Source organism: Anguilla rostrata, chromosome 14, assembly GCF_018555375.3.
Source record: "Anguilla rostrata isolate EN2019 chromosome 14, ASM1855537v3, whole genome shotgun sequence".
Lineage (NCBI taxonomy): Eukaryota > Metazoa > Chordata > Actinopteri > Anguilliformes > Anguillidae > Anguilla > Anguilla rostrata.
In genome coordinates this window covers 19,120,902-19,132,000 of record NC_057946.1, presented here as the reverse complement: position 1 = coordinate 19,132,000, position 11,099 = coordinate 19,120,902, and positions in this window count along the sequence as shown.

Below are 11,099 nucleotides of genomic sequence, written 5' to 3'. Positions count from 1 at the left end.
ATGATATAAGGTGATAGCATTGTGTGAGATACCACAAGATGGCATTCTCAACACATCTGCTTCGTGGCTATGTTATATGGCCATATATTTCACTTTTTGTCTGCCCAACACTTGCTGTCCAACCATGAATTTTAATTTGTTCTTTGATCAGCGGGTTTCACATAATGTTGAAAGAAACTTGAGATAGTTCTTGTATATGTATTACTGACATCTTTATGACGTACTAGTTTGAGAAGTGTTTGAAGCAGGACTCACAGTAGCTTTATAGATGAAGGGACTGAAGGCACTGCCACATTCCATGACTTCCTTTGTTTGATGGGGTCAAAGACCCTTTAATGCAGGGTTGTCCCCTTCCAAAATGTGATGTGCTTGTTTGTTTTTTTCCTGAACACATGGTGTCCTGTAACCTCTCAGCTGCTCAGCTGCTCACATTTGTGAGTTCAGGTGCCGCCTATCTTTCTTCTGTGAGTGTGGGTCCATTATAGCTGATTAATTATTACCAGTTAATAATTATTACTACATTTTACCATATTTTAGCAATGTTTAATCAAAATTAGGTCACCCTCAGCCAAAACTCTCCAAATTATGATTTGGACTATTTATGATGTGACAGCTTTAGATCTGCAATTTCAAGAGGCCAGAGTTGCAGAAATGTCACCTTTCAGCATAGGTTTTTAAACTGCATTTTTTTAATTGATCTATTTTACCACAAGTGTTGTGATGATTTTTTTTCTTTAATGTCGCAGCAAACAAAAAGTCGTTTAAATTTCCACACTGAGTTTTGTTTTTAATTAACCTGAAATGTATCTCAGGTTTCTATGCATTTTTCACAGAGAAGTCATTTCCAGAAAATAATTTCTTAAAACAGCAATAAACAGTATGAATCAGTAAATCTACGATGTTATCATTGACTATAGGTTTTCCGCATTTCCTAAAATAACGTGAATGTAAAATGCTGTAGGCCTACTACTCAGCCCAAACTTCTCTAAGCTTCTCTAAGTCACATAAACACTGACTCTCCCACACATATTTTGTGACTGAATGTGAAATGCTGAAGATGACAGAAAGATGCTGTGATCCCTTCATGAATTTTGTTTTGAGCAGTACTAATTTGGGCAAGCTCGAGACCGTTTTCAACTACACAGGCCTGTCTGAGCTGGATCCACGACAAACTCGTAGGCTGTGTAAAGCTCCACTGTGTTCCGGAACCCTCTGATTCATTGTGTTCCAATTCCAACCTCCGAGCCCCCATGTGTCATAGCCCTCCTCGCCAGCCACTCAGTCCGGTCATTCAGTTTATATAGCATTTTAGAGGCACGGCGGCTTCCTTTTCTTTGGGAAAGGAAGGGGGCTATTACTCAACTCCGCCAGTCTAGATCTTCCTCAAAGATGTATAAGACAATGTAAACAGGCAGGGAAATGTATTGATATCCCTCTCCCAGGAGAAACTAGATCTTCTGGGCAATTAAGGATAATGTGGGAGATTTTTGTCAAATTAAATGGATCTCACAGTGGATAGTTGAAGTGGATAGTTATACTCCCCAATGCCATTCAAACATTTAATCTAACCTTTGTACCACAGAGGTTTTTAAGCATAATATAACAATTGTATTTTTAAATGATTTGCATCCTTATTGCACGTCTTTATCAGAAGTGAGGCCATACTATTAACCCTAAAAGAGATAATCACGCAGTTGAAATGACAGACCATGTGACATCCTGAGGAGGATAATCTTTCCCCTCTTGTAATGTCTATGATTATCCTTGGGCCACTGACTGCAGCAGGCAGTCAACACCACACAGGAAGTTGTCATCCTCTGTCCTTGTGTACAAACGTCCTGCGATTCTCCTGCGCTCTCGTTCCTTCCTCTGGTTACCCTTTCAGCTTTCATCTGCCATGAAAACAAATACCAGCAACTTTTTTTTCACTTGCAGGCATAAAAGATGAAGGAACAGGGGCTTTTCTGAGAATTTATTTAACTCTACCAAGGACAGGTTTTATGTGTTCATCCAGTAAAAGAACTAGTAGCTATTTCTGACATGCATTTAAAGATATTCCTAAGAATAGTATAACCAGATGGCGGCTGTATGTCCTTGCTAAAAAAAAAAAATGAAGATGCAGCATTTTATTTTAGTCCGATAATTTCCAGCATGGCTTTTATGCTTCTGCTAGTTGTGCATGTATTAAACGCTACCCCATCATGTTCGTTTCTTAAGCTGGTGGAAAGCATAGATAAAGGCCTTATAAATGACTGTGTTGCTCATAAAGTGGTAACTTCTTCTCTGTTCTGGGCAATGAACAGAGGAGAAGAACTGAAAGGAAGTCAAACAAACCACTTTAATTTGTGGACAGCCCTGCACAGCTACAGAAGCCACCTCCATGGGCTCGACTCACAAATTAAATTGATGACTCGACTCAGGCCAGAATGTGACCTCCTAGCGGTGCTGGGTTAAGGCCCAGTGCCCCTGAACAGAACACCAACATCCTGCCTTTGCCTCACACAAAGCAGCCCTCCCGACTGCCAGGCCTCCACCCCACACCAGCCAATGCACATGATGCCAGAATCTGGAGCCTTTAATTAAAAGAAAAAAAGTGTTACTCAGCACTCATTATGATCTCAATTCAAGTTAATTTTTGTAGAGCTATTTCCCAGAAGACCGATTAGTGAAGCATTTCAAGCTGGGCTAATTATTATCATTTTGTCTGATCATGGAAAATCATGACATGGTCGATTTGATTACCTTGCCTTAGTTTTTTTGTGTGCAGTTTTTTGTTAGTGGACACACAGCCTGAAGGTTGTTAACTTGTTAAGTAGTGTCTATTCATCCTGAATTTGCAAATAAACCTTTGCCCATGTCCAGTTTATAAGGCAACACACACTGTCCCTTATCATTTCACCACGCACAGTAAACTGTGGTAACAAAGATATATAGATGAGGGCACACAGAGACCCCTGTCCCAGTGAATACTGTATGAATGGGTCGGGAATACAACACTGAGCAGACTGAGGAGACCAGCAGCACCTGTGCATCTTCAGTCAACAATTGACAGGCAGTCAGAGATCTCTGAGGCAATTATTTTCTCCCCAGACAGGAATTTCTTGTCTCTGGACAGGTGCTTTTAAGACACAAATCTCTACTGGAAAGGAACCCTACATCCTGGTTAATTGTGAGGTCATAAAATACACAGAGCTTTCTTTGTTGTTTCATACCCCAAGTAGTTCTCAGGGTTTCTTTGACTGAATTAAGGAAAGTGATGTGCTGATTACCCTGTGGACCACACACAACCATCAGATTCTTTCTGTTGGTGGGGTAAATACATAGCGAATCTAGACACAGTTTTGATGAGACAATCTCTTTTTAAAACATACATTTTGTTTCATTTTTATTTGTGGCTTTTCCTGCTCTGGCATCTAAATAATGTGAACAAGAGGGCCTAGAAAATCCAGACACAACTATTAAAATATTTAGTGTGGAAGTTTGGGGGGAAATTATAGTGATTCACCATAAATGTCAGCCTATTTGTGGTTGCTCTCATGCAATGTTGCTGCCAAATATTTTTTTCTTTACTGCATATTCCTTCCAACAGTTACTAAATCTGGTTTTCACTGACTGGTGAGTATTGCTAGTATTCCAGGCAGAACCAGGACTGTCCATACTGTTCACCTCTTTAAAGTCGTCTCAATTTCACATCAGAATAGGCAGGAAGACACTTGGAACTATTGGAACCTGCAATTTGCTGCACTTTTTTTTATTTGTGTATCAACATATTTTCAGAAGACCATTACTAACTAAAATTTCAAGACTGCATGAAGAACCAAATCAATTGCACAGCTTATATTGATAAGAGGACCAAAGTAATGAAAGCTGCGTAGTGCTATAAAAGAATTGTCATTACGTTTATGTTCTGGTACCCCACCTAATAAACAACAGTAGAAGACCAAGGGCACAATATTTTAAGTCTGGTGCAACCATGCACTTTTTCAAAGACACACAGTAGCTTCATCTTGCAAAGTAGAAAAATTGACAAAACATTATGCCATCTGCTATGGTAACATCAGTTAACAATAACATGTGTTAGACACTGATGACTAATGTTTGCACAGTGATTGCATTATACTGATGTAATTGTGGTTGAAGTGAACAGCTGTATCACACGATGAGTGAATAGTTTAACAATGTCAAATGCTGATTTTATCAACAGAACTCTAATTCTAAAATATCAACAGAAAACCAAATGATTAAACAATCAGAAAAATGACCACGATTACAAGTGCTCTCAAATGCATTGTACCAAACATTATATATGTAAGTGCTTTCTAGTGTTTTTGATTGTTGTTTATAGATTTTGTTGTATATAATGTATAAAATAATCAAATATGACAAAATAATGCCAACTGAGGGTTTCTCATGCGTGGACTTTCATTATGAGTGGATGGTCAACCTTTTAGTTCATGAATTCAAGTCTAGAGGAAGCTGTCTCAGTACAGAAATTATTTTCCCTCATTTTGTGGTTGGACCTGTTTCTATTTAAGGGTTTCTATCCTTATTTAAGCAGCTTAAATGGTTTGTGTATATAACAAAACTTTTAACATGGAGACTGCAAAAAAAAAAACAATGCTTTAGAGCATTGGGGTGAGACAGGGCTTTTGTATACTGTTACTTGGTGTCGACAAAATGAGCAACAAAGAATGGCCTGTCTATTCAGCACATTCCTCCATTTTATCCATTTGTCCTCACTTCTTTAATTATTTGCTGGCTTTCTAAATTATGGAACGAGTGTGTAAGATACTATTTAACTGTCCCATTCCACTCAATCAGATTTAAATCAGATTACACAAGTTTTTGGATTTCTTCTGTTTGTATATACTGCTGTGCACTTTATAGCCCAGTCCAGTTTGTCTCAGTTAGCCAATAGTGGGCAGATATGCAGAAAATTGTACATATTATAAATTATGTCACAATCCTGAAAATAACAGAACCAGTGAATCTTTCTGGATTCTCAACAACAAATTTTCCAAAAAATTAAAATTAAAATTTGTGTTTCTAAAGCACAGCATAAGTATTCATACTATTCTGATTCATACTATTCTTGAAACCTACCCTACAAACTGGTTCAATTCACAAGAGGTCAAACATGTAAAAATACTAACCTTCAATTCTGTCAGACAATAACAGTTCAGTTCTGCTGTGAAAGTCTGACATGGGATATTGCAGGAATTGCTCCAACAATTACTCATAATTGTCCATACTGAATTTAAGTATGGTTGATTTGAGCCGTGCATGAAGAAGCTCTGTGTGTCTCTCTGGAGAGCTGTCTGACTGAGTGCCCAGTGGGGCAGAGAACACGCGGAATGCCTCCTCATTAGAATCGCCCTTCAGTCAGGGGGTGGCGAGTCGCACCTCCTGCATAATGGATGTGGGGCCAGCCGCTGTATTCTGTCTTTCTCTTGACGATCCACGGCCTAATCTTCCGCCTTAATCACTGCTGCTGCCCGCTGAGTTCGGCCCCGGTGGCCTTCGAATCGTCTGAAAGCCTTAATGTAGAGAAGCAGAGGGGAACTGACCGGTCGGCTCTTGTTTTCTCCTGTTCGATTTCCTCTCTGCTTCTTGCAAAAGACAGAGCATCTAGAGTCTGGACTCTGGACTCTGCCTGCTGCTCTTCTTTATAAACTCTGTTTTAATACAAATGTGTATCACTCCTGGGGTGGTAAGATGTAATTTATCTGAAGATCGATTAAATTATTTTGTTTTGTTGTTCTGAAACAAACTTTATGAAGATCACAGCTTTTTAAATATGCTGAAGAACTGTAGTGTAAGGACTGTACAGTGACATAGTGGAACTCAAACTTTCTGCATGTGCCATACAGAAATTATCATATTGGGCTGCTGTGGAGCCCTTTATGTATTTGTTCAATCTGCAAGTTACTTTAAGCTATAAATATGATTTGTGAAGTTCCTCATTCTCTGTCACGATTTCGGAGACAAAATGGAGCATTGTAGTTTGCATGCAGCAACATGACTCATTGGCTTGGAAGGCCAAATCAAGCTGTTACACTACAAACAGAAAAACATGAATTAAATAGTTGGTGGCTTCAGATCTTGGGAAAAATATCTTTCCCAAGATCTGAAGCTTTTGAGGTTTTCACTTCATGGCATATAGCGTTGTGTAATTCATATACACCAATAAGAGGATTTCAGAACATAAAACAGCAACTTTTTCTCTTAGGGCTTAAGGCGCGAGAACTAAGGCTGCCGAACTACAAACAGGAAGTTAAGCATGATTTCAGGAAAGTCTTGACAGTGGAAAACCAACTAAGGGAGCTTTTGTCCTGAGGTGTAGGCAAGGGAACATTTGTTTTAGCACAGCAAAGCCTTAGGTTTCCCTGGCCTAGCTCTGCGGTATTGAAGGCAGGGAACAGAATATGTAGGTGGACCAAATCTGACATATCAAATATGTTCTTTAGTAAATGCAGAGAAGCATTTAAAAACATTCAGAAAGGCTGGTTCAAGTCATCATACTTAAATTATCAAAATACAACTTCACAACTAAACTTTCTCTATATGCCTTTCTCAGTCTAACACTCAGTCTAGCTATACTTAAAAACGGTGTTTATGACAATTTCTTGCTTTTCGGTTTTGCCCCAAGGGAGACATGGTTATTTCTACAAGCTCAAGCACAGCTACCAATTTTCCTTCTAAACTAGCTTTGAAGAAGTTTTCTGCTATTAAATTATGTATAAATTCCATCTGTTCTGTTTGTAGACATCTGCAATGTGTCCAAAGACACATACTTGACTATGTTCTGTAACATATTAACTATCCACAAGTGAAATTTGCAAACCTGCCAAGAGTAGCATTCATTCTCAACAATCTAATGAGAAAAGTCAACTCCAGCATCCTGCTCCACCTAAACCTCAATTTAAAAAGCCAACTGAAAACATTTCAGGAGGCTTCTCCTCAATCTTCTGTCATTCTATGTCTTCATACATCCCGAAAGGTGTTTTAGATATAGGGTCTAATTTGAGGATTTTCTTTAGTTACATACTTTTCTCTGAAGTGGGTGGGTGCCTCAGAGCAGAATTTCATGTATGTGTCAACGCACTGGGAGATCCTAGAATAGTATCCCCGAGTCCTTTTTTAACATCAGATGGGTGCCAATAGCTCCACTGTGACCACTGAGGATTTGGTAGAAGAGTGGGCGAAGGTGCCTAGTGTGTACATTCATTTGACAAAAGCGCTTGGGTCATGTCCTATTTCCCCAAAGTAGTGTTCACATGCCCAACACAATTATCTTCTGTCATTTTTATTGGTGAGAAAGAGGTTCTATCAGTATGAGAAACTGACCCTAGGGAATAAAGAGGTATATTTCACTCATCTCTTCAGTAATTCTTTCACAGCTGACTCCATCTAAACACCCGGGAGCGATAGCTCATCCATTTCTGTGGGTAACCAATCTCTGCATGAAGGACTGCGGCTGTGGAGTTCAGACAAATAAATCACTCCTGTAGTACCTGAGCCAGGTCTTTGAAGGATGACCTCAAAGTGACACATTCCCAGCACACGTCTTAGTTAACATGTCTGTAAGGAAAAGAACAGACACTGTCAATAGCAAGCTGTACATCCAGTGTTACATTACAAGCATCAATTGTACTCATTCATTTTGTTAATAATTATGTTTCTTTCTCTGTGAAAAGTCCTAAAGTCCCTTATATGAGCCCATCATACACACACAAAAGCTGCATCAGAGTCAGACAAAGTTAAATCAGATGGCTGTGCACTAAAACCAAAATGTTTTACTTTGTTTTCAATTTTTTATTTTATAATTATATAAGAAAAACTTTATTTCAACAATTTAAAAAAAAACAATGGATTATGACAGCAGCACAAATAGTTACTCTTTTCTCCTTGGGTCACCAGCCCCTCCCAAACCCAGAATAGCCCAGGCAGAGTGCCTCCTACTGGTAACCATATGTAAGTGTCACAATACACCACACACAGAAAAATACTTAAACCATTCAGGGGAAATTTCAGTACTTTCCCACACCACCAGCCACATACCCAGCAGAGTCACCCACATCCCATATCCCAGGGTCCACCATCTAGTCTAGCAAAAGAGAAACAAAATACTCGGGTGACACTCATTCACACCATGAAAACACAACATTGTGCAGGGTGGGTCCCAGTCACACCATACTGTTGGCATGACAACCATCCAAAAAATGGATATAAAAACAAGCCATAAAATGGAAAACTGAAACCGAAAAACCCAGAGTGCACCAGGAGACTCTACAGCTGGGGTGGGCCTGTGCATATGCAGTGAGTACACGAGGGAGGGCCAATGTGATTGTGTTGTTGCTTCCATTGATTACTCTGGCTTAATTGGCCAATTAGCTCACGGGAAAACTTTCATACATATTTTCCACGTGCAGTCTATCAATCATTTTATGTTCAGATGGTAGATTTTTTTAATTAATTCACAAGGCTTCATTGTTACTCCCCACATGGAATGTCATTGTAACTTATAGTAATTTTATTAGTGTGTGTTCAGCTCAAGGTAACACCTTTTTATAAAGGTGCGATGAGCTGTTTCAAGGAAACAATTGAAGACGAGTGATTTTTTTTACCACCACTGCTGGGCCAAAAAAAAAAAAAACTGACGTAAACCGTGTGATGCCTCAGTTTGCTTTTTGCCCGAGGGCATAGGCACACTACCTCACAATTCAAGACAGAACTTGATCGGTATCATCACACGCGAGAACACAATGCTTGGAGAACTACACCTTTACCTTAGCCGTAGGCATGGCTCAAAATCCCGAATCACAGACATTATGTTCAGCATGCTTGTTCATTTCCTTACATGATTAATGACTTTATCGACTTGGTGAGAATGTGGCTAGATTCATTCATTCAAAACAAAAAAGACATTATTTACTCTTGGGTATTGAAGAGTGTTATAAAAAAATGTTTGACAGTGGTAGATGTTAACCATTATGATTGAAGTAATCAGTATATGTTAGATGTGATCTACTAGTCATGAAATATATAAAAACTAAGTTGGATGGTTTGTCTATTTCACCTAGATTTAAAGTCCTATGACATTACCTAATCCCTGTTTCTGTTCTGAATGAAATTAGCTTCTTAAAAGCCTGTTTTTTCTGGGGGAAAATGTTACTTACAGAAATATTTTGTCAAACTTTGAAGCTTGGCCCTGTAGCCAGGCCATAACATTGGTACAAAAATAAATATTTTTTTAAATGTTACTGTACTGCTATCTGAATACCCATATTTTTAAATGGTTCCATTGCCCCATATTGACACATAAAGACTTGAAACTGAGTATGAAATTCTGTGAGATATAAGAAATTATGTTATAAAAATGATCCTACCAGTGGTTTTAGTAGTTTTACAGAGTATATGGAACTCATTGTAAAGCCCAGTTCTCTATGCAAACGAATCAGAATGCCTGATTGACTAACTGGCAGGGCACATCTGCTGGAACATTTCTGAGCCAACTGCCTTGTTATCTGCACTTGGTGAGGTGTGTCACTTATGTGGCACTGGTTCTGAACCATGCTACATTGTTGTTTAATGGCATGTTTTTCTGTCAAAAATGCCAAATAAAAGGCAGTGGGTCCAAAATTACCTGCTGCAGACTTCTGAAAGTTCTCCCTCAGACAAGTTCAGCCATCTGTTTTGGTTTGAATTTGAATTCTCCAAAACTGTTGCAGGTTCTCCTTCCTGGTCAGAGCTCATAGAGAGGTCATGTGTCAAAATATTTGCCATCAGGCACACTCTAGAAAATTTTCCCCTGTCCATAAAGTACATCGACAATGACCAGCACCCAATATGTCTCCTTAGGCCTTTTCCCCTCATGAAGAGGCAAAAGAACATTATCCTCATAATAAAGTGGTCACTGAGTGTGTGGCTCTGCGATCACTCAAGCAACATAGAGAAAGGACACTTCGGCAACCATGTTAAAGTCATTCGCTAGCCTTGTGAATCCCCAGAGTCATTAAACTACCCCACAACCTGGTCTGATGACTTGAACAGATGGTAATGTGTGTTAAGTGTGAGAACAGAGATGGCTGTGAAGGAAGGAAAGAGAGGTGTGCAAGACATTCACAGAGTTAAATAGTTACAAATGGGACCTTCTGAAGATAGGGCAGGACTTTCTGAAGCCACTTGTTAAACAATCAACACATTACAGTAATTATTCATCTGTATTAATCATTCACTTTTCATAAGGGCGTCCAATCTTATATGGGAAAGGCCAGCGCAAGCTTTTGTTGTAGCCTAGCATTACAACCCTATATTTAACAAATGAACTAATCATGATCTTCAGCCAACCTTGATTAGCTGAATCAGGTGTTTTATTGCAGCTGCAGAACAAAAACATTTACCATTGTGACCCTTATTAGAAAGATTTGACACCCCTGATTTAGTGACTTTCACCCTTGCACCAACAGGCTCCAAACTTGCTCCTTTTTTTGTAGAATCAGCCGCAGTCCTTTGACTGTTTACCACTGATTACTGCAATTAGTCTTGGGTATGTTTCCCAGGTCACACGTTCAGGAAACCCTCATAACCCAGGAGTAGGAAATCACAGAAGCATTACACTACAACAAAAAGGATCCTAGTAAGGTACAAACAGGAAGCCTGCTCCAGGATGTTTTAAGGAAGCACCCGTATTCATCTAGCAGTCAAGTGATTGAAAGGGTTGCAAAAAAATGTTTGGAATTCATTTGTTCGGGGCTCCATTCAACTTACTGATCTGTATCCATGTTTTTGACCAATAATACAAAGCTGAGGACTGAGTGAATTATCTACATACTCTGTGTGTTTTAAATGTATCCACCTGAAAGGGGATCATAAGCACGTGCCTCAGCACTGATCGTCAATGGCTGTGAAGCAACATAGCCATGCAAACGTATTAAGGCTGTGTGCGGTGGGTATGGCTCCATGTGGAACCACTGCTAAGGTGCGGCATGCCGGCATGTTATCTGCATTCCAAACTACACCTACCCCTTTATTTAAACACTGTGCTACCATGGAAACCCAGCTGGAAAAAAAAGCATCGAAACTGACACCTTCTTCTC